Source organism: Mustela nivalis (assembly GCF_964662115.1).
Source record: "Mustela nivalis genome assembly, chromosome: 3".
In the NCBI taxonomy this organism is placed as follows: Eukaryota; Metazoa; Chordata; class Mammalia; order Carnivora; family Mustelidae; genus Mustela; species Mustela nivalis.
Genome location: NC_139022.1, coordinates 135,415,538 through 135,437,332, shown reverse-complemented (window position 1 = coordinate 135,437,332; position 21,795 = coordinate 135,415,538). Strand labels below are relative to the sequence as shown.

At 48.6% G+C, this 21,795-nt stretch overlaps 1 long non-coding RNA gene across 1 annotated transcript; it reads right to left on the bottom strand.

Annotated features, from left to right (window-relative positions):
* Positions 1–4,002: 4,002 nt before the first annotated feature.
* On the bottom strand, positions 4,003–21,459 carry LOC309861829. Its single transcript, XR_014310223.1, has 3 exons — positions 17,860–21,459; positions 17,395–17,640; positions 4,003–5,390 (listed from the first exon to the last, which is right to left on the bottom strand). It is a non-coding gene; the product is annotated as an uncharacterized lncRNA (long non-coding RNA).
* Between the last annotated feature and the right edge of the window lie 336 nt (positions 21,460–21,795).

Genomic DNA, 21,795 nt, shown 5'->3' with positions numbered 1-21,795 from the left:
GTGGAGCTCATCCCAAGCAGGGCCTGCAGGAGCAGACCTGGCAGAGCCTCTACCAGGGAGGGCCTCCTGGGGGTCACTCTTGTCCCATCCCTCCCTGGGACACATGTTATCTACGTCCCCAGCGCACAGCTGCAGACTCTCACCAGCTGAGGCCCTCCCTGGCAGGCTATACCCGACCTTTGGACATGTAAACAAGCCTTGACCTGGCCCAGGGTGGCCCGGCTCAGCGTCCTTGGGGCCTGCAGATGTGAGTATGCCCAGACACGCAGGTGTACCTGCGCTCAGCGTCCCAAGGGTGCCTTGGAGCCGCCACACGTCCAGTCAGAGTTGAAGCTGGGCGCTGAGGACATCATGTCTATTCTGCTGTCTGTCCATACACTGGGGACTATCGAGGATGGCTTCAGGGTCCAGGTCACTTCCTAAAAGAGGACCAAGCTGGAACCAAAGGATCCCAAGGGAACCTGAGGATCAGAGAGTGCATGAAGTGATGAAGTGTGCCCAGGGCCTCGCAGCAGACAGAGCCAGGTTCATATAGCCCAAGTAGGTCACACCTTCTCTGGGTCTCAGCAGACTTGTCTGCCCAGCGGGGAGACACCTACCAACCCCTCTGACTTCCCACCCCAACTCCCCGCTGCAGACCCTCACGTCACTGGTCCTCACCACCAAGCCCGAAGGTCCTCTTATCTCCAGGGCCCTGGAGCCTGCTGATTTCTGGAACAGGGCCCTCCCTCCCTGGGGGGACCAGATGGATGGGCCCTTCAGGGCTGCTCCGGCCTGATATGGGGCTCAGTGGGCCCTTGTCTTTATCAGTGGAACTTGGGGCTCTTGGCAGGCATGTGGCCTCATCTAGAAGAGGGAGCGGTGCGGGGAGGCTGCAGATGAGATATAGGACAGGGATGTTTTTCAGTATTTTTTTTTTTTAATCTATACTGCTTTCTCTGATTAGGAAAGTAATTTGGGCTAATTAGAGTAAGTTCAACGTAATAGAAGTAGATAGTTTTGAAAGTGAAAGTGCTTATAAATCCACCTCCCAGACACAATGCCTGGGCCCAGATTGGGGTCATCTCTCCAGATTTTGTCCGCATGTAGACTAACATTGCCAATTATTTGCTAGATTAGAGTCACTCCATAGAGCTCAGGGTGGTGGCCCAGAGTGTGTCCAAGGTCCCAGTGGTGTGGCTCCTGGGCTTCATACCCAAGCATGTGACTTCATCTCTTTGAGCCTCAGTTGTCTCTTCTATAAAACTTCATATGGACATTGTCAAGTTTAAATAAAGTAATGCCTGTGTGGCCTTAGCCTGACCCTGGCCCATACTGAGCTCTCCACAGCCGCCCATTTACCCAGGGTGGTCCCATCACTTGCCTTTCTTTTTTCACTTAATGATACAACGTGGACATCTCTCCATATTGATGCCAAAGTTGTAGCCCTCTTTTTGACAAATCCAGAGCTTTCCTTGTGTATGTGAATCATCATTTGTCTTCGTTTTTTTTTTTCTTTTATTCACTTATTCATGAGTGACAGAGTAAGGAGGACACGGAGGGAGAAACAGACTCCCCGCTGAGCAGAGAGCCCGATGCGGGGCTCGATCCCAGGACCCTGGGATCATGACCTGAGCCCAAGGCAGACGCTTAACCAACTGAGCCACCCAGGCGCCCCCATCCATCATTTTAAATCAATTTTATTATTGTATAATTTGCACATAGTGCAATACACTCATTTTAAGAGTACTTTTCAGTGACTTTCAAAAATTACATAGTCAAAATCTAGACTATTTCTGTTACTCCAGAATTCCTTCATGCTCCTTTGTAGTCAATCTTTTGCCCCCACATCCTGCCCCAGGCAACCCCTGGACTATTTCCTGCCCTTATCACTTAGATTTCCTTTTTCCAGAATTTTATTTCAAGGGATTCATCAGGAGGCACTCGCCGGGGCTTCTTCATCTCGCACAGTGTTCTTGAGATTTGACCCATGTTGTTGTGTGACCTAGAGGTGATCGCTTGTCATTGCTGAAAAGGTTCTGTGGTGTGGTTGCTCCGGTTTGTGGGTCTGTGCACCTGCTGGAGAACATCTGGATCGCTTCCAGTGTGGGACCATTATTCCCAGATGTTTAAAATCCCAGCGAGGAAAGGACATTGAGATGGCTTCTCAGTGTTTACTGTTACTTTATAAATGATACAACAATAAATAGCCATGCACGTTTTCACGGTCATTACTGCCAGGGGAATGTCATGACGCTACAGGTACAATAGATCTCTCTTAAATGGACCCTTCCCACCCCGACCCCCATTCCAGCTGGGGCCACAGAGACCCAGACCTGCCAAACAGTGTGCCAAAACCACCCTGTCAATCAGTTTCCATGCAGAAAACAGAACACAAGTCCTCATTCACCCATCTCTTCCCGGGACCTTGAACAAAGCAGGGCCATGATGGCAGTGGTGATGTGCTCCCAGAGGTAACTACTGGCATCCAATGCTAGGGAGTGTTCTTTGTGTGGATCAACTTGCTTTAGTTCACACAGTATGCCAATAAAAGGTAAAATTGTGATTTCCATTCTATAGCTAAGAAAGCTGAGGCACAGAGAGGTTAAACCTCTTGCCTGAGGTCACACAGCCCAGAAATGGCAAGGCTTAGACTGGCACCAGACCGTCAAGCTCCAGAGCTCGCGAGTCCCTGCTGAGCAAGGAGGACAGCGTTGTACGGTGGACACAGCCTGAGTCAGACGCCAGCTGGTCTGGGCCTTTTGTCCCCACTTGCTGTGTGATGTAGGCCATCCGGTCCCCTCTCTGAGACTCAGGTGCTTCACTTACCAGCTGGGAGAGGGAACGGTTTGGCAAGATAGTTCTCAGATCGTCCAACACTGTGGTTTAGACTATGTTCTAGAGCTGGGAAGAGGAGCAAAGCAGGGAGCTGGAGTCTTCACACCTGGAAGCAGGGCAGGAGAAGAGGTGGTCTGGTGGCTCTTCTGGGCCCAAAATTGGAAGCCTGTGGCCTTGAGCAGGGGATCCCGCCTCTGCCTGGGAACGCGTGAGGCTGGCCCTCCCCTCACGCTGCATCTCTCTGCTGGCCTGGTCGCTTGAGTCGCTGCGGTTCAGGCCAGTCTGTGCCCCCCCCCTTTGAAAACAACATGCTCCTTGTCTGGAAACCCCTCCCCCACCCTCCAGGCCCCTCATCTTCTCCCTGCCGTGGCCCTGCCTTCAGGACCAATGCCATAGCTGCCCCCTGCCTCTCTCCAGCTTCAGCAAAACCACATCCACGGCCCTGTTCCCAAATCTATACCAACTCAAAGATGTGTAATAGATTTATATTATATGTATGGAGCACTGAAACAATTTGCATGAATTAACACTGAATCCTCCCCATGACTGCATGATGTAAATATCATATTATGACATTTTACAGGAGTATCTGAGGCTCAGAGGAGTTGAGCACTTTGCCCCTGGTTACACAGCATGTAAGGGCACAGCCAGGGTGTGTGTCCAGGTGCTGTTCCCAAGCCCATTATCTTAACCACCACGCTACGTCTCCCCCAGAACCTCTGCTCCTTCCTGATCCATTCCTCCTACGACATCTGTCCATCAGCTAGGGGCTGCAGTACAGTGTTGCTGTTAGGAACTCACTTTCCCAGAGTCGATGATCTTGGGTGCAGATTTTGATACCACTGCTCACTGGCTGTGTGTCTTGGAGCAAGCCTCAAACCTCTCTGAGCCTCGTTTTGCTCATCTACAAAATGGAAATAACAACAGGATGTACTCCGACGGTGTAGTGAAAATTAAATCAATAGTGTAGGCCAGTGTTTCTAAAGCATTGGTCCCTAGGGACTCCTGAGTTCCCTGAGACCCTTTCAGGGAATCCATGAAAGGGGTTGAAATTGTTTGCACCATCAGACCAAGGTGTTATTTGCTTTTTTACTCTCATTCTTTCATGAGTGTACAGGGGGTTTTCCAAGAGGCTATGTGTCCTATCTCAAAACAGACTAAATAGAGAAGCAGGTATGGGAACCCAGCTGTCTTCTTTTAAGCCAGGCAATAAAGAGATTTGGAAAAATGTAAAACAATGCTACTCTTTGCAATCTTTTTTGTTTGTTTGTTCTCAAAAATATAATTTTTCATAAAATAGATTCTTTATATTAGAATGTTTATGTTATTTTTACATTAAGTAGTACTTATTAGAGATCTTAGTTTTAATTTTTAATACAATAAATGTTGGTGGATATAATAACCACAAAAAGAAGATCCTTGGAGCCATTGATAATCTTTAAGGGTACAAAGGGGTTCTGAGACCAAAAAGTTTTAGAACGACTCTGGGAGTGCAAGGCACTGGCTGTATTTGTGGAGGGAGACGCCCTTGACCTTGGGCTTGCTAATACTCGTAGTCTTTTTCACCAGGGCTCTGTCTGCCCTGTCTGCCTGCCCTGCTGGAGGTCATTGCTAAACCGCAGGGGATTGAACACTGGCCAAGAGACACATGTCAGACCTTGGCCTTGGTTCCACCGTGCCTGATTGTATGTGACCCTGGACTAGACCATGGGATGCTCTTGGCTTTCCGCTTCCTCACCTGAAGGACAGGCATGGTCAGTCACGCAGAATTCTCGGGCACTTTGAACTGCTAACACGTGGAGAAAGTGTGAACAATAAATCCTAAATCTGCCAGCCTCGAGGTTGGAGCTTGAGAACACCAGTAGGAATGCAGCCGTTTGCCCCTAGGCTCGGAGGTGACATTTGCCATGGCCAGGTCACGAGACAGGACACCAGTGTGAGAAAACTCCACAGTGGGGTCTCCTGGTCTGGGTTTCTGGACTCTGCAAACTCTTTGTGGTGCAGGACCCGCAGCCTCACGGAGCCTCAGCGACGGCATCTGTGAATGGGAAGATTGAACCCGGGCTTGCCGATGTTCTAGCGGGAACTTGGGAAGCCCCAGTCATGCGCCCCTCCTTTGTCTTGTCACCTGGAAGGCGGCAGGTTGCAGAGGAGAAAACACTGAACAGAGGCTGGATTGGAAGCTGCGCAGCCTTATCTGGCTCTGCCAGAGTCCCCGGTGACCTCAGGCAAGTCTCTGTCCTCATCTGAGCCTTAGCTCATAGGAATTTAACATGGGCACAGCCTGGTGGGACAGAGTTGGCCTCTACCTGCCTTGCAAACTGATGGCTCGTTGGGGATTCAGTAGACACCCCATTCTCAGGGTCTCATGTCCCAGATTGGGATGCCATCCCCAGACTTCCTTGTTTTTCTCCAGACGGCCTGTCTGCTCCTGAGTTTCTCAACACAACTTTATGCAGCACTCACTGTCACCAAGCCACAGAGCAGGTTGGAGCCCAGATACTTTCAATTCTTTGTATTCCAGTCTGCTTAATCGGGACTCCAGAAACATTCACTTGGGTCCCAGGGCTGTGCTAGAAATAAGAGAGGAGTGAATTGTGGTCTTTGTCTTATAATGAGCCTGGGACCTTACTATGAGATGCGTTTGTTTGTTCATTCGTTTGTTCATTCATTCATTCAACAAATACATACTGAGCACCTACTCTGAGCCAGGTTCTACGGTATGAACAAAACAGACATGGGCCCTGCCCTCATGGAAATTATAGTCTAGTAGAGGAAGCAGACATTAAATAAATAAACACACAAATACAAGTATTATCATACATTCTGATGACTTACCTGAATGACGTGAGATGGAATAATAGGGAAGATTTTTTAGTGGGCATTTTGAGCAGCTGTTAGTAACACCTTAAAGACAGTTACATAAGCACATAAGAGTCTGAAGGTAGTGACTGCTAGTATTAGTTCACCAATTCAGCAGCAGAAGTTTTTGTTGTACCTCATGTTCCCAAGATGGCTGCTGGAGCATTAGCCTTCATGTTTGTATTCCAGACAGAAAGCTCAAAGGATGGGAGATCAAAAGAGCACACCTTGGTTCTCTATCCCCCTTTTAAGGAATCTTCACAAAAATCCACACAACCTCTACTTATATCTCACTGGCCAGAACCTAGTCACATATGCACACAAGGCTGGAAAGGAGGCTGGGAAATGAAGAGATGAGCTGGGCATCCTTCACGAGATAAGAATTCTGTAAGCAGAATGAAAGGGAGAAAGAATACTGAGTAGGTGTATTTGTTTCCTGATGCCACTGTAACAAATCACTATGGTCTGGGTGGCCTGAAACAACAGACATTTATCCACTCACAGTCCGGGATGCCAGAATCCAAAGTCAGTATCACTGGGCTGAAACCAAGGGGTTCACAGGGCTGCATGGCCTCTGGAGGTTCTACAGGAGAATCAACTCCAGCTTCCGGGGCTGCAGGCGTTCCTTGGTTTGTGGCCACGTGACTGCAGTGTTCAAGGCCAACATTTTCACATCTCTCACTGCTTCATCTTTGTGCCCCCTTCTCCTCCATGCACGTGTCCAGTCTGTCCCTGCGTCTCTTACAAGGATAGGTGTGACTGATTTTAGCCCCACTCCGCACCCCCCATCCCCACCCCTACCCCCTGCCAGATAGTTCAGGATAATTCCTGAATCTCCAATCCTTAACTTAATCACATCTGCAAATGTTACCCTTTTTCTAAACAAGGTAACACAGGTCCCAGGGATTAGGGCCTAATAGTTTTTTGGGTTATTGGTGGTTTTTTGGGGGTTTTTTTTGTTTTGTTTTTTTAAGATTTATTTATTTATCTCAGAGAGAGCAAGAGAGCCAGGGAGGAGCCGAGGACGAGGGAGAGAGAACCTCAAGCAAACTCCACGCTGACTGCAAGGCCCAAGGGGGGCTTGATCTCACAACCCTGAGATCATGACCTGAGCCAAAACCAAGAGCTGGGTGCTTAACTGACTCTGCCACCCAGGCACCCCTAGGGCCTGACAGCTTTGGGGGCCATTTACTAGCCTTCTAGAGTAGGGAACGCCAGTTTCTTTTCCCTGCCACTTCATTTAAACCGAGGTGTCTCCAAAGAAGAGATACTGCACCTGAGCTGGAAAGGATGCATGGGAGATACTGCACCCCACCTGGGGAGGGGTGGGGAAGAGAGTCCCAGAACAGCATGTGTGAAGGCCTGAGGTGACAGAGAGCTGGCCATGTGGCCAGTGGAATCGGCAAGGGTAGAGGGCGGTAGAGAAAGAGGAGCTACAGTCCACAAGCCCGGAAGCCATGGTGGGGCTCTTTGTGTTATTCTATTTTTATCCTTTTTTCAGTAATTGGTTTTGGTCTTTGTTTTGGAGGGTTTGTTTTTGTTTTTTTTGCTTTTTGTTTTTTTTTGTTTTAGTAATCTCTACACCCAATGTGAGTCTCAAACTTACAACCCTGAGATCAAGGGTCATATGCTCCTCCAACTGAGCCAGCCAGGTGCCCCTGTTCTACCTTTAAGATTGCTTAGGCAGCCATTTGGAGACTGAGGCTGCTGCCGTAGTCCGGGGTAGGGGCGGATGGCAGCTTGGTCCGGGCCGTGACTGGGGGCTGGGAGCAATGGTCAGGGGTTGGTGACAGATTGAATGGGGTGGACGTGCCCCCTTGATGCTGGGACATAGGATTCAAGGCTCTCTTTAAAAAATGAAAAAACCCAGCACCCTGTAATTCCATAGTTCAAGGACACTTAGACTTCATTTTCCGTTTGTGGAAACTGCATCCCAGAGAGGGGACTATACTGGCCCACACCACCGTGAAAGCCATGCAGAATAGGGACATACATATCTAATGATCCAAATAGAAGGAGGCCAGAGTGGGCCCATGGAGTCCTGAGGGGCTTCCTGGAGGAGGCAGAAATTGATAAGATCTGGATAGAGAAAGAAAAGGGGCTTGGAGGTTGAGGCACAAAATATGTTTGGCCTTATAATAGCACTTATTTTTTCCAGGTTTCCGATCTTCTCCTTCTAGCTTGGGAGTGCTCTGGGGATGTGTCTGAATTTATTTACCAAACCCAAGAGTCATGGGTGTGTAGAGCCGGTTAGAGTGAAGGTCACAGTGGAGAGCAGATGACCTTGGACAACCCGTTTCCTTTCTAAACCTCAGTTGCTCCATCTATGAAATGGGGTTATAACAGTGCCTACAAGATAAAATTGTTGTGAGGATTCAGTGTAGAGAATTAAATCTAGGGGTGGATTTAGTGAGAAGCTTAAACCTTTCAGAGGCCCTCACTTGCCCTAATTCTTCCCCTGCGAGGGGCCCTCAAAATGCATTCACAGAGTGATTTAGAGAGGGAGGGGCCAAAAACCTAAGCCCAAATACAAGAAGGGTGTATCAGGCAGTTAACTAATAAAAGTGTTATTTTATTTATCTGTATTTTGTCATGTTTATGGAATGTGTTATTTGCTGTGCTTTCTTTTCACATGCTATTTAGAATTTCGCAATTTGCGCCCCTTTTCCTGAGGAAGGTTCTGATGGTTGCATGAGCTCCGGGCCTCCATACACCTGCACCCACAGGCCCAGACGCATGTGCTGTGCTCATCTGCTTGACGATGGAAAGAAGGGCACATTGCTAGCAGCCTCGCCTGGTCCCCAGTCAGTGCCCTGAGCAAACAGCAGGCACTTACCGCCTTTTCTCTTGCTACTTGAAAACTCTCTCCCCGGGACTAAAGTCTCTGAGGGTGGGGGTCTGTCCCTCTTGACCCTGACCAGACCCCCAGCACTCACGCAGCACCTGGCACGGGGCGGGCCTGCAGTCCTGAGGACAGGCATGGCTGAACACAGAGGAACGATGGGTGTTCTGACCTGGTCTTCGGGAGACAGGTGCTGGAGACCAAACCTGAAGGCAGGACAGTGCATGAGCAGGCTGGCCTGGAGCTCTCCCAGGGGCTCTGTGGGGTGGGGGTAGGGGCCGACCCTAGACCAGTGGCCCAGGGCGGCGGGGGGTGATTCAGAGGGAGGACAGCACAAGACCTTGGCTGATGAGAACAAGTTCAAGACCCCATTGCTAAGCCACAAGAACACCTCTCAGAGAAGACCTCTCTAGTCAGGCCACCACACCCCTGACTGTACCTCACTGGGACCTGCCCTTTTGTCCCCTGACTTTGGACTGAACTTCAAACTCAGGGCAGGCTACCCACTGGTTCTCAGGGCATAAGGCGGGCAGAGAGCGAACTACCTGGAAGTAAAGTGGGAACTGCCATAGTTGACTTAACCTCTCTGGAGGTTGGCTTCCAGGTATGTAAATTAAGATATGTAAATGTCACCTTTCTGAACCTCAACTTCCACATCTGTGAATGGGCCAATAATAGTTTCCATTTCTGAGGCTTATGGTGAGGATTAAGTAGAGCCCTGTAGAGCATTTAGTACAAGGCTTGGCATGTAGGAAGACTCAACAAATACCATTTATCATCTATTCATTATTTCCAAATATCTGTTTGTGGAAGTTTTCTTTGATTCAAGGTCCAATAAGAAAAATTAATATGGCAGAAAGCCTAATTAATATTAATATCTTCATTTTCTTCTGTTTATTTTTTCCTACATTTCCATAAATGTACTACTCCTACAATAAGAAAAAAGGAACAGAATTTATATATAAATTAGAAATACACTATATATGTTTAATAAATACTGTGAAGAAACAGCTGAAATGTTAATGGTAATTACCCTCTGGGTGCTGAGAATAAGGGTGGGTAATTTTTATTCTGTTTGTGATAAATTTCCCAAATGTTTTGCAACGAGTATGTGTTTCTTTCACTAAACAGTATGTGCTTATTCTTGGAAAACAGGAATAAAATTTTATCCAATTCTCTATTCTGTGCTTGTGTCCTTCTAATTTCATGTTAAAATGTTCTTTCTTGTTCTGAAATCATGATAAGAATAGATCATTCCTTTTTAAAAATTTTTCCCTCCCCTCTCCCAATAATTCATCTTTTTAAAAAGATTTTATTTATTTATCTGAGAGCTCACGAGCAGCAGCGGGGGAGAGGGTTAGAGGGAGAAGCAGACTCCCGGCTGAGCAGGGAGCCTGCTGCAGGACTCCATCCCAGGACCCTGGGATCATGACCTGAGCTAAAGGCAGATGCTTAACTGACTGAGCCACCCAGGCATCCCCGATAATTCATTTTTTAAAAAACCCATTCTGGGCAAAATTTAAAACAGACATCCCTGTTGCCGATTTTTTTTCCCTGAAATTTCATTTGTCCGTGTAACCTATTATCTGATAACCACCCACATTCTAGATGAACAACCTTATTTTATTTTATTTTTTTAAAAGATTTTATTTATTTATTTGTGAGAGAGGGAGAGCGAGAAAGCGAGCACAGGCAGGCAGAGGCAGAGGGAGAAGCAGGCTCCCTGCTGAGCAAGGAGCCCGATGTGGGACTCGATCCCAGGACACTGGGATCATGACCTGAGCCAAAGGCAGCTGCTTTACCAACTAAGCCACCCGGGCATCCTGAACAACCTTATTTTAGAGATGGAGAAAGTGAGGCCTAGAAAGACCGAGCAAGCTTTTTTCCTAAAATCACAAAAAATACAAGCAGTAAGATCACAAACCTCCAAGTCCTTCTACTTAGAATTGACAACTGGTAGGAAGTAGTGATAAATGCTTAATCCTGTGTTTTTACTTTTTAATTACAAACAGAGTCAAAGCCCCATTGGCCTCCATCTCTGACCCATTCCCTCCTCCCCACTCCCCTGTGGGGCCCCCACCATCCTCTATCAAATGCAAATAACAATATGTATAGTATTGTTTAGTGTATGTATTTTGAAATTACGTAAATGGTACAAAACTATACCTGTCATTGTCACTTGCTTTTTTTCTCCCCTCTCAACATTGTATTTTCCAGGTACATCTGCATATGAACAGTGAATCATTTCTCCTTAGTATTTAGTGTTCTGGCTGGTATAGCCGTTCTCCTTTGAGATACACTGAAGTTGTTTCCAGATGACTTTTCCCAGGTCACACGGGAATCAAATGCCCTTTCTACTGCCCAGTGGCCCAGGCACATACTCCCTCTGGGGGAGATACAGTTCAGAATTCAGAGCTTCATCACGGTCACCCATGGTCATGGGTGGGATCCAGTTGTCTCCCTGGACCCACACTCCTCTGTTCTCTTTATATCCTGGAGCCCCAGAAATTTAGGGCAACTGGGATTCACAGTATGGTCAAGAGGGGGATGAGAGACCAGGGTCTTTCCTCAGGGTCAGAATGCTGACAGATGCCCAGGCACTTCTGGCCTGGACTTAATGGTTCCAAAACGTGGTGCTTAGGACTGTCAGACTGTCAAACTGTCTCTAAATGGTCAGCAGACGACAAGGCCTGTGGGGGGCATCAGTGTCGTTCAGTTCTCCCCACTTGGAGCGCATGGAAGAAAACAACCTCTCCTCCCCTCTTAAGCATACCTTAAATGTGATTTGCTTTGTCCAAAAAAAAAAAAAAAAGTGACAGGAAGTAACAAGTCACTTCCGGGTGAGGCTTGAAGAGCCAGTGGGCCACTGACTACATTCTTGCTTGCCTCCTAGAATGGCAACTGGTCGGGTTGGTGGCTGACCACGCAACAGAACCTGTCGCAGCCTCACAATGAATGTTTTAAGCCCCTGTCTTGGGGTAGTTGGTCACGGCAACATAACCTGGGCTATCGTGTCTGTTACGGGGCCGTGTCTGCTGTGTCCAGGCTGCCGGGGGCCTGGTGATAAGCTACCAAGACCTGTCCTTTCAAACCGATGCCTCTTTCAAGTCCAGTGCCACTCACAAACCTGCTGCAGAGCAAAGACAAGTACTCCTCAGGGGCGCTATTGGAATAAAGAACTTTAGGACTGAGAAAGCAGGGAATTATCCATCCTTAAAACGCACTCTGAGTTAGACAAGAGCGTAAAAGTGTCATTGTCTAGCTGAGTTTCCCTTGGCTGTGGAGGATTAAGTGAGGTGCAGCCACATCAGGGACTTAGGACAGCCCGTAGCACTCGATGAGCTCTGGGCTCCCAAGATGCTCACTGACACCTCATTATGAATAGGGAAAACTTGGAAGCTTAAGTGTACAACAGTAGGGGAAACAGTTAGCTAATTATGGCATGTCCATATATATATAGCTGTCCCTTACTTTTGAAAAGTTTGTGTTACGCCACTTGCTTTTACAAAAGACCTACATCAGGGGCACCTGGGTGGCTCAAGGTCCTCGGATCGAACCCCACTCTCCCTACTTGTGTTCCTTCTCTTACTGTGTCTCTCTCTGTCAAATAAATAAATAAAATCTTTAAAAAAATAAAAATAAAAGACCTAATCAGCACCTATGTGAGTACTTTGTCAGAGACCCCAAGCCAGAGCCCATGCAGCTAAATCACTCCTGAATTCCTAATCCATAGGAACTGCGAGATAATACATATTTGTTTTAGGTACATTGAGGTGGTTTCCAGATGACTTTTCCCAGGTCACACAGGAATCAAATGCCCTTTCTACTGCCGTAGTGCTTGTCTACACTTTAGGGTTATTTGCTACATAACAGTAAGTAACTAATACAACTATACAATCACAGTACAAGAAAAAACGACGCCTTGAATATCTTTAAAAGAAAGCAAGACAATTACCACATGACTCTCTTTGTCCCCTTTGGCCAAGTGTTGGAAGAACTAACACTTGTGCGCAGAACCACCTGGCCACGTTCTCACAGCTCCTGAAACGCACACCGTCTTTCTCTGGCATCAGCTCTAAAATGGGCCACCCATCTGTTCCTATGACTTAATGCCTTCCTTACCTTTCCTACAACCCAGTTCAAACAAAAGCACCAGAACAATATATACCCTGGCTCAGAATACAAATAAACTTTATGCACTAATAAAAACTTGGCAACACCTCTTAGAGGTCATGAGACCATGGCCCACTGTGCTAGGAATTTCATCAAAAGCTGAAAAAGGGCAACTTCTTCCCTTTTTTTTTTTTTTTTAATCTTTTTTTTCTTAAGAGAGGAGAGCACAAGTGGCAGAGGGAAAGAGAGAATCTTAAGCAGGCTCCCCACCCAACATGGCACCCAAGATGGGGCTCGATCCCATGACCTTGAAATCATGACTTGACCTGAAATCAAGAGTCAGATGCCCAACTGACTGAGCCACCCAGATGCGCTGATCCCTTTTAAGCCAAACCTTTCCTCTGCCCAGGGACCTCCACCACCATTGCCTTCTCCATGTCTCCCACATTTCTGCTGCCCACCCCAGCTGGAGAGGAGCCCCACTTCCTATGGGGAAATCTGCTTTCAGCGGAGAAGATCAGGGTGATTAGGCTTTGCAGGGACAACACTTGGGTTCAGATTCCTCTTAAGCTCCGTCACCCTGAGTAAGTCACTTAGCATCATCACATCTGAGCTTCCCCTTCGCTGCTGTGAGACTAATAATAGCTCTTTCCTTACAGAGCTGTTGAAGGGATCAAAGGAGGAAAAAAAATTGTCCGGGGCTGAGCCCAGGGCCTGGCAATTAACAAGTGCTCACGTGCCTTTCCTTGTTCCTAAAGAATAATGCCAATAGTGGGAGCCGCTGTTTATTAGGGGCTCCCTGCATACCTTGCATCCTTTACACGTACCACCTCATCTAGTCCCGCCAGACCCGCCTCTCAGTACCCCCACTTTAGAAACGAAGAAGCTGAGGCACGAGGAGGTGAAATGCTTGCCCAAGATCACCCAGACTTGGGCAATGAGATGCCAGAACCCCACCTTTATTTATTTATTTTTTTAAGATTTCATTTATTTCAGAATCCCCACCTTGAACCCCTCTGCAGCCTCCCAAGAGGAAATGGAACGAGGCCTCACACACACAGGCACGCCGCACAGGTTGCGGGAGAATGGACGGAGCAGAGGGAGAGCCGGGGCAGCAAAGGAACACACGGTGGGGAGAAGAGAGCTTCGGGGGCGGCGGAGATGGTGGTGGTGTGGAGGTCCTCTGCGACCATGGCCTGCTCTGTCTCGTCTATAGCAGGAGCCTGAGGCCTCCGGCTCCTGTGGCAGAGCTACAGCTCTCTCCTCCACCTGCCACCCAGGCCCGCCCAGCAGCACGAACACCCTGCCCAGGCCTGGACACGCCAACGGCCCTGCATAGGACTCCACTTTGCCCTTCCTGAGCACCTGCGCTGGCTGTGAGGCAGCTCTTGCTCATTAAAATCAGGCCCTGCTGGTGGGGAAAGTCAAGCTGTTTTATTTGCAAAAACAGAACAGCATAATTATGACAGCGTCAAAGGGGACCAGCTTTGGCTCAACACTATATCACCGAACCAGGAAAGCAAACTCGCAGAACCAGCAGCGTCCACAGCTCTGGGCCAGAGAGAACTGGCTGGCTTGGGGCCCTCTTTCTCCACGTTCTGACCCCCGGAAACCCCTGTGACTCACTGGATAACAGTAAGAGCTGTTGATGTATCAGTGAAGTGCCAAGTGTTCTGTGGCTGGAGTTCAGAGAGGTTGAGTTGCTGAGCAAGGTGGCCCAGCTGCTCAACCCTCTGTTTGTGGCACAGGCAAAGGGCTACCTGCATGAAAGCGATGATCCCTGTGGAGGAAGAGGGGGCAGCTGAAGCCACCGGACCAGGTGGAGAAGGTACAGCCCCTCAAGAAACATTTAGCCAGGGAGGCAGGACAGGTTTAGCACAGTGATTCTCAATCAGGGGGTGATTCTGTCCCCAGGGGGCATTTGGACTTGTCTGGAGACATTTTGGTTGTCACAACCAGGGAGGAAGGTGTGACTGGCATCCAGGATAGCTGGAGACTATCCTATGGTGCCCACGGCAGCCCTACATCACTGAATTCTCTGGCCTCCAACGTTAATAGTGCTGAGATTGCAAGCGTGTGGTCTAGCCATTGAGAAGGCACGCCTGCCTCTGGAGTCGGAGGCACCCTTCCTAGCTATGGAAATAGCAGCAGGCACTTGACCAACTTAGATTCCCCTATGAAACAGGGGATACTAGATTTCTGCCTCCCAGAGTTGAACCAATGCCAGTTCGCTGCTTTTGTGGGGGCTCACACAGCCAGTGAGCCCCCACATTACTATTGTTCATGAGCTCTGCAGAGCACCACTGCCCCTCGCTGACATGATGAACCGACCAGGGAGGAGGCCTGGAGACAAAGAGACCAAGCACCTGAGGGGGCCCCAGAAGCCAGAGGAGCTGGCATTCGAGGTCTTGCTTTAGCCTACCTTGTTCCCCAAGCCTCCCACTGCTCTGAATGGCCCCTGGGCCGGTACCACAGGAGATTTTTCTTCCTTCCACGGTCCCCGCCCCCCACTACACGCACCAAGGGCCTCTTCCTCCAGGAGGCATCTCCAGTAGCCCAACCCTTAAGAATCACATGGCCCTAAAAAAAAAAAAACAAAAAAAAAAAAACAAGGAAATCCTATCAGTTACCACAATACGGATGGATCTTGTATGCCTTATGCTGAGCGAAATCAGTCCGAGGAACAGAAGTACTGTATAATCTCATTTCAATGTGGAATCTAAAAACAACAACAACAAAAAACAAGTGATTAAAAAAAGATCAGAGGTGTGGTTGCCAGAGGGAGAGCAGAAGGGAAAATGGAAGAAGTGGTCAGAAAACACAAACTTCCAGCGAGGAGGTAAGTAAGCACCAGAGAGGTCCTGCACGGACTGTAGCTACCATCTTCGGTGATGCGTCGGAAGGCTGATAAGAGTAGATCCTAAGCGTTCTCATCACAAGGAGAAATTCTCTTTTCCTTTTTTCCTTCTTTTCCTTTATTGTATCTTGTATCTGCATGAGAAGATCGATGTTAGCTGAGCCTGCTGTGGTATCGCTTCACGATATACGTAAATCAGACCATCACGCTGTACACCTGACACTTAGGCAATGATGTATGTTATGTTTCAATAAAACTGGAAAGGATCACATGCCCCTTATCTCAGACTAAATCAGGAGAATGACTAGAGAGAGGCATTAAGACGCATATGCAACTGTATCCATTCAGACTCTGAAAAAGGAATGTGTTCTCACTTATACACACAGACACACACATGCCACCTGAAGACACACTCCAGCTTAGGTCACAGACTCACAGATGTATTCTCCTACGGACACACACAACTGCATAACACAATCTCACTAAGACACATGCAGTCCCCCATACACACACATCAGCACATAAAAGCAATACATACTCAAGGACATGTAGTCATATACACAAACCTACAAATTCATGTGCAGATATCTATTTACATTCAAACTTAGGGATGCCCGTAGATCTCATATGTACACACGTTTAACCTTGAGGTACATAAACACCTGTGCATATCCACAGAGATACATTCTAGGCACACAGACTCATACACAGCTATCAATATGCTTACATGTATAAGCACGCATATACATATATCATTCAAGACACACACACACACACACACACTCCTATATATCCCCCCAAACACACAAGAACACACGTTCGTATAAAAAGGCATTTAAAAATAACTGTGCCCTCATATACACGCATACATGCGCCCACTGCACATTTCATTCATTCATAGATTCATTTATATTATCAAAAATTTGTTAAGGAAACTTCCTTGGGGCACCTTCCAAATTCAACTTTGTGTTACAGCTATTTGTGTAAGCCCCCCAAAATGAGCCAGTAGATTATTTCTCCCTTTAAACTTGCACTTCTAGGGTAGTTGTGTGGGCTCTCTCTCGCCCCAAGCACCCCCGCCCCCCCCCCCACGCAGAGTTTAGGCTCCTTCATCTCGGTCTCTAACTGCCCAGGACCCAAGGCCCCCACCGGGAGGTGCTCCATAAAAGTCCACGGCTAAAGGTGCATTTCCTCTCGCCAATTCACCAACGGCAAGGGTGGGCCTGTCGGTGCGGCTGGGAAGCGCGCGTCCACACGCGCATTCGGGAGTGGGGCTCCTCTGCGGGGAGCGCACGAACCTCCCTTCTCCGTCTCAGCCGCGCCCCTCCGCTATTCCCCACCCAGCTCCCCCAGCACCCAGACAGCCCGAAGTCTGTAGGGTTGCGGGAGCAGGGGGGCGGGGCTTCGGCCTCCCCCTCCCCCCGCTCAGCCCCTCCCCTCCTTCCTCCTCCCTCCCCGAGCCCCTCCCCTCCCCTCCCCTCCCCCCGGGCCCCTCCTCTCCGCCTCCCTCTCCTCCCCTCTCCCTCCGCGGCCGCTTCTCGTCCCCTCCCTTTCCCGTCTTTCCTCCCTCCTCCCTCCCCTCCCCGCCCTCGCCCTCGCCCCTCCCCCGCCGCACCAGGGCCGCCAGAGGCTGAGTCATCGCTGCGGCGCTGCGGGGACGGCGGGCGAGCAGGTAGGGAGGGTGCGAAGAAAGCGACGTGCGCCCGTCGCCGCCACCACGGATGGGACCGAGTCCCTGCGCACGGCCCTCGGCGGGAGAGGCCTGGGAGGGGGCACCGATGGGCGCCCGCGCCGCGGCGGGGAGGGGCGGGCGGTCCCGGAGGGCGCGGATTCCGCCGCCCTTGCAGCAGCGGCTGTGCGGCATTCTGAAAGAGCTACACGTAGGATGGAGTCATAAACTTACACCATTAGGATGGCATCCAGGCCGGGCAGCGCGAGCGGGCGGCCCACGGGCACATCTCCCCTGCACCTGATCTGCGTTTGACCCACAGAGTGTAGTTTAAGTTGAAGCAGATGCCCGTATTTAAACACCGTGTGATACTGCGTAGGGGGAACACCAGATTCCCAACCCTTGAAAAATTAGAATTACATGGCGACACCGGTCCCCTATTTCCCAGTACAACAATAGCCTAAGGCTGAGTGAGGCCGCCTTTTTTTTTTTTTTTTTTTTTTTTTTTTTTTTAAAGATTTTATTTATTTGACAGACAGAAATCACAAGTAGACAGAGAGGCAGGCAGAGAGAGAGGAGGAAGCAGGCTCCCCGCTGAGCAGAGAGCCCGATGTGGGACTCGATCCCAGGACGCTGGGATCATGACCTGAGCCGAAGGCAGCGGCTTAACCCACTGAGCCACCCAGGCGCCCAGGCCGCCTTTTTTAGTCAAGGTAATGCATCCTCTGGTTCGCCACAGTCCCCACTACGCCTTCCTATTTTCACCGAAGCCCCTAAACTTCCTTGAGCCAAGCCTTGGATCTAGTGATTCCTGCCCTGTCCATCCTACCCATTTCTCAGATGCCAATGAGGAAGTGGAGTTGGGAGTTTCCCAGGGTCGCAGAACATGTGGCCTTAACGGGGAAAGAGAACCCAGCTTTTTCTCACCCACTCATCTTTTTCCGGCAAACCATCTTGCCTCCTTTGGTATGCGGACTGAGAAAGGGAATTGTCTTGCCAAAGGTGGGTCCCAGAACATGATCTGGGGGTCAGTGCACCCCAAATGGAAGATGATTTGGAGCAGTAATTAACCAGGAGAAGGGTCAAATCGCTTCACATTTATTCCTGGATGAGAGCAGATCATACTGAGAAATTGAGCGGAAGCGGAGTGTTTCAGCGGCCCCTCCCTGGCGTTGATGGAACATTCTAGGTCTTTCTTTTGGAGTCACAACAGAAGGCAAAACTGAGGCGGTGGATGGATCGAGCAGTTGGCAATTCCGGCAAAATTGGTTAGAATAAGCTGTTTTCAAGTCACTGGAGTCCTGCCTGTGAGACTCGAGACTGTTGTGTAAGGGTTGCAAAAGCAGTCATTGCTTGGATTAGTCTCGGTGTTCTTAGCCTGTGATGTGTACATGAGTCGGGTAAGACGCAGATTTGAGGTCAGTAGGACGGGGATGGTACGTGAAAGTCTACATCTCTGACAAGTTTCCAGGTGATAACCAATACCTCTGGCCCCCAGACCCCACTCTGAGTGGCAAGGTGCCATACTCCCTGTGCCTTCTAGTTTATTCCTGAGCGCTTCTACCTGGCAACCAAAGGAGGGGCTCAGAATCCCGGAGATCTGGGCGTGGGTCCCCGCCCACCCCTGAGTAGCCAGGTGATATTCCGGCTTATCTTCTGTGTGCCTCAATTTTTTCATCTGTTCGATTGGAATCAAAGGATACTTCCTTAGGAGGATAGGAGAGGAAGAATGGGCTAGACGTGTGGCCCCAGCATAGTGTGTGGCTCTTGGTAGGTGCTCTGCAAAGGTAGTTTTTGTTAACCGTGCACTCTGTAGGCCTGCCCAGAAGCAGTGACCCCCAACAGCAATCTGGTCAGAGAGGGGGATACAGAAAATACTTCAGAATAAGAATCAAACCCCGTAATAATGGCTTTCCAGGCTTTGCATGGGATGGTCACTACCCAGCCCACCCTTTGCTGCTCTTCCCCTTCTCTGTCCACACTGCAGCCGTGCTACCCATGTATTAGGCCCTTCAGCCATGGTACTTTCTGTCCTCAGAGGCCTGGTATGTGCTGCTGTTCCCATACTTCCACCTGCCTGTATATATCACTATATCACTTCCTCAGAGATAACCACCTTGATCCCCAGAGTCTCTGAAGTAAGGATTTAGGAAATATATTCTGGTAGAAAGCAAAAGCGGGGACTTCTTTTGAGGCTGTGTCTATATAGAGAAGTCACCCTTTTAATTTCGATTCTACATTTATTTAGAGCAGCTTTTAGGGGGAGTTGGGGGGTGGTCAGAGAAACTAAACACTGCCCCTACATTTCTGCAAAGTAGAAAAGGGCACAGCTTGGGCAGGCAAGCAGGATCTGGACTTCAGCTTTCGTCTGCCCTCTCAGCTGGTTACCTTTGTGCAGTATACGGACTGTGCAACCTTATGTGGCAGCCTGGAGTGCTAACGCTTCACCCAGGCTGCCTCACCCAGGCTGCCTCGTGACCTGCTTAATCCTCCTGCCTAGATTAAGCTCCTTTACAAACTTTCTTAACTCCATAAAAAACAAATCACCAAAAACGAACAAAAACGCATCACAATTGGAATTAGGTATCTTGGGAATAATTTTTTTAAGCTCTGTCCCCGGCAGTAGACTCCACATTCCATCAAGGCAAAGTCTGTCTTGTTCTAGGCCGCAGTCTTAGTTTGATGCCGGCAACAGAGCAGGTGCTTCTTAAATATTTGTCAAATATTCCAGGAGCTCGTTGTCTACCAGGGGAGATCGGACTCATTAAAATCAGTTGTGGCATGAGATGGGCAGGCACAGACCCTGGTGTGGCCCCAAGGAGGGAGAGGTCACTTCTAGCCAGGGTCATCCGGGGATGCTCACGGAAGATGTGGTGTCCCAGCTGGGTCTGACAGAATAGGTAGAGTTCATCAGACCCAGTTGAGTGGGAGGGTGTTCTTGGCAGTGGAAATAGCAAAAGCAAAGGTACAGAGGGAGAAAAGTTCAATGTGTTCCTATGAGAAGTCACAAATTACGATCAGCCGACTGGCCAAATGTGTTTGGTGAATTAGCTGCCAGTATTTAAAAAAAAAAAAATGAGATTTCTCATAAAGATCCAGATTTCCGGATTTTCTTTAAAAGAAAGTGGAAGATACCACCAAAGGACCGTTGCCTGGCCCTGAGAAGTGACAGGTCCTGTTGGCTAGGGGACCGTTTGATCAACTCATGGAAGATGCTTGGGAAGCTGGTTCAGATGGTAGGGGCACTTACAGGCCAGACTAAGGAGGTTGGCAGATGCCCACCCTGAGGGAAATGAGGAATCACTGAAGGATTAAGAGCTGTAAACCTTTACTGTAAATCACGGTAAAGCTGGGGGGGGACTCCGAGAAGGTCCTCGAGGCCTGTAAAGAACACACGAAGAAGCATAATAACCCAGAGTGGGGGAGAACCCATGCCCCAGCCGGGTTTTTGTTTGAACTGGTAAATAACAGGCCTCCTCAGCTCACCAAGTAAGCTGGTAACTGCAGGGACCTGGGGGTCATCTCCAGCTCCCCAGGGCACAGCCCGCAGCTTCCCGTGGCCAGGCTAGGCCTGACTACAGAAGCAGAAATTCTGGGCCAAGGAGGCTGGTGAAATTCTGGAAGATGAAGGAGTGGGGAGCTCTGCATGGGGCTTTCAAAGAAAATAAAACATGGACTGACCCATGGTTGGGGGACGGGTGCTTGCTAAAGGCAGAATTGTCATCCTAAAGAGTTCTGATTGCCCACAGATGGGTGACCTCGAACTTGTTTCAGCTTAGCCTTGACTAATTTCAAGCACATTATTTTTCTTTAAAAATCACTGTCGTCGTCTTCTATTTATAAAAATAGTATACTTGTTAGAAAGAGGGAAATAGAGAAAAGATGGAGACAATAGTTATCAGTAACCCTACTACCCAGAGGTCACTTAACATGTTGGTGGGTTTCCTTACCATTATTTATTTTTGTTTTCAGTGTATTTACACTTTTTAAAAATGTAGTAGGGGTCACACTTCGTATACACTGGATTGCTCTTTTCTGATGAACATTATATCATGAATATGTTACCATGAGAATGTATTTATAAGTCTTTGTGTAAAATCCTTAAATAAGAAATTCACAATAGGGAAGTAAGCCTTATATATTGGCATCACTTTTCCTGGTTATTAAATATGCTTTGAAAAAACACTTTGTATGTTTGTTTCCTTCCATTCTCAAAGTAGTCAGGAATCTGCTCAAAACAGATAAAAGAAGGATTATTATCCCCATTTGACAGAGAATACTGAATCACAAAGATGAAGTGATTTACCCAAGTAGGTGGGGGGAGGCAGTGCCTGAACGACAACGCCTTAGTGCCGTGGGGAGAAGGGTCCACAGAATGCTCTTCCCCACCCAGTCTTAGTACAGCTGTGCTTTAAATACTGGAAATCAAGGAGGCCTTTAAACTGTGTGCAGTTAATCTGGATGGACTTTGTAGAGGAGGCAGGTTCTATTTCGGATCTAGAAGGTTTGTCCACCACGTAAGTAAATTAGTGGCAGGTACCCGTGCCTCCTGAGTCCCAGGTTAATCATAATAACCAGCCTTTATCATGTGGCAAGTGCCTTACTAGGCCCTTAAATACTACTTATGTTATTTAA